Source organism: Mustelus asterias, chromosome 10 (genome assembly GCF_964213995.1).
Source record: "Mustelus asterias chromosome 10, sMusAst1.hap1.1, whole genome shotgun sequence".
Classification (NCBI taxonomy): Eukaryota; Metazoa; Chordata; class Chondrichthyes; order Carcharhiniformes; family Triakidae; genus Mustelus; species Mustelus asterias.
Window position 1 is genome coordinate 65,214,128 of NC_135810.1, and position 6,194 is coordinate 65,220,321.

Consider the following 6,194-nt stretch of genomic DNA (forward strand, 5'->3'; position numbering starts at 1 on the left):
AAAATCTTCCAAAATACTGGATAATCTGGACTTTATATTCAGTAGTTCAGCATTTATTTGGGTGAATTAATAGGCACACACTGCTTGTGATGCCTCCAATCAAAAGGAGGTAGAGTGGAACATAGCAATCAAACCCAGATCAGATGGATTCCCCGTCAGAAGTAAATGCTTATTGTTAACAGCGCTAGGGTTGAATTTTTATGGTCCCGGTCACAGAGGCAGGACCAAAGAAATGGAGAGATTCCCGCCCTCGACCATTTCAAGAGGATGAGAAATGGAATGGGCTTGGAAGCTAAAAGTTTGTTAGAAGTCTATTTATTAGTGTCACAAGTAGGCTTACATTAGCACTGCAATGAAGTTACTGTGAAAATCCCCTAGTCGCCACACTCCGGCACCTGTTTGGGTACACTGAGGGGGAATTTAGCATGGCCAATGCACCTAACCAGCACATTTTTCGGACTGTGGGAGGAAACTGGAGCATCCGGAGCAACCCCACGCAGACATGGGGAGAACATGCAGACTCCGTGCAAACGGTGACCCAAGCTGGGAATCGAACCCGGGTGCTGGAGGCAGCAATACTAACCACTGTACCACCATGCCACCCCAGCATATCTTCTGCTATGAAGGAGACAAGTGACAACATTGTTGGCTCACTGAGAGCCAACCCCATGTAAGATTTTTACATTTTCATGGAGGCGGCCAGGTTTTGGCAGCCATCGGGTTTTACACTCACTGCATGGAGGCATGAACCATGGAGGCCGGAAGAGCTTAAAAGGTAAGTAAAATTATTTTGTTTCCTTTACAGTTCATCATGAAGTGCTGCAGCATAAGTTACATTTGCGTTCAATAAGGTGAATTATGACATTGTGCCAGATTGTTACTGTTGCCAACTGGCAAATTGTCAAGTTAAAGATTAACATTTTAAATATTTAAAAGTCTTCAGAACAGTTTTAAATAAAAATTAGTTTTGTGTATGAAAAGGTGAGGTAAATTTCACACAACTGGAAGGTGGCCTAGTCTGATAACCAAGTGTAAGACCTGGGATTTTCGTGGAGTCATGTGGACGCTACATACCATCCAAAATGATGTTCGGAACACAGATTCACAAGTCCTGTTCATTTATAATTTTCACCAGTAGGGGAAAGAGAGCAGGCGTTGTAGGGAAACTCAAACTCAGCTGGGTGATTTGAACTCAATGCTGAATTCAAACAGATCCCATTTTAACTCTCAGAAAATCCTTGATCTGCAGGTTGTGTGAGTTATGAATTTTAACATAGATGTAAATACTCTTGAAGCTTGAAGAGATCTGTAGAACTGTCAAGTTGTGGAGATATTTAAGTTGCCAGCCCTTTAAAAAAATATGCTGTCTGTTTCAGGGAGAGGTTTGAAAAAACCTCAGTTCTCGCAATGACAATAGTTATTTGTTGACATTACTCTAAGGAACATCTAAGAACGATGAATGCTTGGCTGATTTCCACAACACATGATTATCTCTATAGAGTGATCCCTAAATTCATAGTTTGATTAACAGTTCAAGAAAGGTTTGAAAGGAGTATTTTTGATGTGGAGTTATTCATGGAAACCTGTTTGTTTTTATAATGGATTAAGTACATGGGGATTTAAAATATTGATTGGACTTTCATGAATGGCGTATGGTTTTTTTGTAATATAGCCAAGACCGTAAAAGATATTTAGAACTTTATTTTATCACAACATGGATCCTGAAGTTTGCACCTGGTGGGTACTAGGTAAGTTAGCATGGAGGGTACAAGGGCAAATGCGGTTGATGTGTTGTCTTGGAGGGCATGATGGGCCATTGAAGGTGTGTGGGGAACATGATTTGGCATCGATAAGATATGGGGAGTGGGTGGCGGTGTGAATGGATTTGAGGCCTGAGAGCTGGAAGACCTAAAACATAAGCAAACAACTGGGATGAAGTTCCAGAGAAATTTGATAGTTTTTAAATGGCCCACCTTGGCATTCGGCAGCCCCTGTGCCTCCTCCGATCTATGTCTAGGGGTGGAAGGGCTGACTGTCGCACACTCACCCTTCTGGAATGAAGATCCCACCATTTGAGGAAGTTTCTCCTGAGGTGCGTGTGATGAGCTGGCAAATCTCCCAACTCATTCTACCTGCCTGGGTGAAAATTCCATGTCTAAATGTTTAATCTTTTCCCATTGCTTTTATGTATGCAGTCTGGACATCTGTTGAGGTAGCAGTTTCATTATGTGTGCTCTGCCTCAAATCCTTGACTCCTAGCAGTCATTCCACATCTCTCTATGCTCTGCCAGTATTTTCACTGGCCAATAACTCTTCAAGATTCAGGCCAGCCAGTAATGATATTCTCATCCTCCTCCATTGTATTCTTTGAAATATTCCCTCCGAAGCATCTCTTACAATTTCATTTCCTCCTCAGATGTGCCCTACCCTGACTCTCTGATCCTGACTGCATTCAGCACATTTCTTTGTCTTTTCACTCTCCACAGCACTTCATCATTTGTTACTTCAACTGTCCAACTGATCCTTTCCATTCCCTTTCAAACTCACATTTCAAGACTACTTAGCAAATAGGTGTCCTCTTTATATTGCAGGTTGAGACTAATTCTTCTTTACTCAGAGAGTTGCATGGGCCCTTGATTACAATCCAACTGTTTCATCATTTAACAAGTGCTTGACATTGTTTATGCAGCTTTGAAGAGAATGGGCTGCTGGATCACTGCAGTGTGCTGGGAGACAACATTGGGAGACAATGTTCTGCGAGATTTCAGTCGCGAGTCTCCCAGGTGCTTCTTTATAGTCCAATCAGCTCCGTGCCGGAATTTAGCACTAAGCTGATCATCATTTGGAAATTTTAATTTCCATATAATTAGTGGGCCAGGGACAGTATTCTCCAGGTGTGCTAGCGTCTCCTCCCCCCCACCCCACCAGGAGAGGTTCCCACCAGCGGGGTTTACAACTGCTCTTCACTAACAGGGATCAGGCACCCTCGCCCCGTTGATGGGGACAGAGGCCATTGAGGCCCCCTGGGAGGTCGGGGGTAGGGTGGGGTGCCCCTTGAGCTGTGCCAGCTTGGCACCTTGGCACTGTCCACTGGGCAACAGGCAGTGCCAAGGGGATGGGGCATACTGGGGGTTGGGGCCTTTTGGGGAGCAACTGGTGGTGGGGGGATGACCCACTGCCACTCAACAAGTGGGATCGATTGGAGGGGGAGGGAGGAGGTGGTCGGGGTTGACCATTGGGGGTGGTCAGGCATGGCTATCTGGCGGTGTCAGGACTGGCCATTGGAAGGGATGTGTCGGGGCTGGCCATCGGGAGCGGAGGTCGGGGCTGGTCCGGGGGGGTGGTGTCTGGTAGGTCAGCAATGGGGGGTTCTAGGGAAGACCAGCAATCAGAGGCCAGTGACAATGAGGTCGGGAGCGGGGGGGGGGGGGGGGGGGGGGGAGCGGTGTGGGGCAGAGCACATGCACCGATCTCCCCACAGTTGAAAGAGCTGATCCCCAGAGAAAACATTGCTTGATTAACAGCTTTGGCTCTCTGATCTCTTCTGTCAGTTTCACAGCATTTATTTGCACATGGTTAAGAGGTTTCAAGTGCTTTCAGTTTTTACTATTGATATTTTAAAGGATGAGGATGATTGACATTTTTATTGCCCTGTTGTAAAAGGACATTTTCTTAAAGTCGTGGAAAATAATGAATGAATGACTTTTTAAAATCTTTCTTTCCACATCCTATTGTCACTACAGGATTTATTATTTCTATATAGTATGCAGTGGGTTAATAGGTATAGAAGTGCCATAGCTTGGCAAAGGGAGAATGAAGGGCCATGGAAGGGTGGATGGGTGGGAGACATAGCTTGGCGCAGGGTGAGGTGTGGAGAGTGTGTTTGCGGGGGAGGGAAGAGAGGATATGAGGACTAGAGAACTGTTTTCCCTGTATATGGGACAAAGTCACACACACTGCACTGAAGTGGGCCTTTTCATCAGCCCCACTCTGGTCCCAGAAGCCTCTGTGACTGCGTCCTACTTCCTTCCTGGGTCAGCTGGCCCTCACCCACTCTCAGCCCAACCATCCCCTCCCCACATAGTGAAAATAATCCCATCCTTGCAAGCACTTTCTCCTGAGGTAGATGCACAGAACCAGGAAATATCCCCATTTCCAGCTACCTGCCCTGGTGACGAAAATCCAGTCCAAGACCTTCTTGTTTGGCTCTTCATCTGTTCTTTATGGCTTGATGAAACACCTCGGGGATTTTATTTTGTTGCCAGCATCACAAACCCCCAGCCCCATCCCCATCACTCAACACACTCACTGTCATGCCTGAAAATTAGCAAGTCACCATAAGGTTTCCAGTGTCCATATCTCAGTACCAAGGTATTAGGAGTCGTTGAGCAGATGTGGCATTTGCCCTCCTAATAATGGTGTTTGAAGAGGTGTATCCACAGGCAGTTATGGACTGCTTGGTGACGACCTGGAATGGGCTAATATGAGGAAAGGTGGACAGGTTCTACCTGTATCCATTAGACCTTAAAAGAATGAGAGGCGACCTTTTTAAAACATGCAAGGCCCTGAGGGGACAGATGCTGAAAGGATGTTCCCTCTTGTGGGAGAGGCTAGAACTAATGAACATGGTTTAAAATGAGGGGTTTCCCATTTCAGACAGAGATCAGAAATTTTTTTTATCTGAGTGTCGTAAGTTTTTTGAACTCTCTTCCCCGGACAGCAGTGGAGGTAGGGCCGTTGAATATTTTTAAGGCAGAAGTTGATAGATTCTTGACTAATAAGAGTTAGAATGTAACCGGCGACAACTTTGTATTGGATGTAATGTGACCAATGATAACAAACTGTGCGGCTCAGCTGACCCAATACACCATGGAACCAATTACAGAATGATGTAATAGTCAGCTGACTCACAATAGATAAGAACCTGTTTGGAACTGTGGGGAGCTTGGAGTGGCCCAGGGCGATGCCCCAAGTTTGGAGCAATGAAGTTTCTTTATTAAACCCTTTGATTTATAAGTTGGAGTAAATTTTGTTATATTTTTATTGTCTGCATTTGAAGAGTTCCTTCTGAAGCAACAATAAGGGAGTCAAAGGTTATTGGGGAGAGAGGGAATATGGAGTTGGGGCCACATTCAGATCAGCCACTATCTTATTGAATAGATGAGCAGGCTCAAGGGGCTGAATGGCCTACCTCTGCTCTGAACTCATTAGTTTGTATGTGCATACTGAGGTCACAGAACTGGCAAAGGTTTGAAAAATATGGTTCTGCCCTTTGAATGTCATTTTCTTCTGGAGCTCAAACCTTCCGAAGTGCGAGGGAGAAATTCAGAAAACTTAAACCCTGATGCAAATCTCTTTTTTTAGATGAAATTCTCATTTTCCAATATTATTGTGTATGTTATCCAACATCTTACAAGAACATTTGTATTGAAATGATTAATGGATGATAGTGAAGCTGCAATGTTGAAAGTTAGCTGTTGTATACAGTAACATTTTTAAATAAATTAAATACACAGACAATATGCAAGATTACTTTGTGTTAAACTTTGCTGTCATTAAAATCTTTTGTGAAAAATAAAATCTTTCATGTCTAATATCAATCAAATTTTATTAGGAAGACATAAGAATTCATTTCAATCAAATTTCCGGCCTTTTCTCACTGCTCATAGAATTACTCAGAAGCAATTGTATATATTTATGCAGGATTTCGTCTACTTCCCCTGAGCCTGAGCTTTTTTTCAGACTTTGTAATGCAGATTCTATCTTTCATTTCTCAATAACTATTCAATCAAACGTATAAAGCTGAAATGTTAAAAGAGATTGACAACCATCTTATGTAGTATGCAACATTTCAAAGTGTTGTATCTTTTTACATTTTTCTGTGATTACATTCACAAATCATAACAAATCATTAAATTGAGATTAAAAGGGTTTTGTGATAACGGCCCTGCCACCAGGCATATCTTTTTTAATGATAACAAAATGAGGCTTGCCAGTGCAGATAAATAGCCATTCTTTCCACGTTTAGTATTTGCATATCAGATTTATTTGCAGGCAGTTTGAAATGGATTTCACTCCCCGTTGCTGCAATACTTCATTTGTATTCTTAGCGCCTTGACAAAATAAAAAATATTGTGGGTGCTGGCAATCTGAAATAAAAACGGAAACATTGGAAATAATCGGTCGGTCTGGCG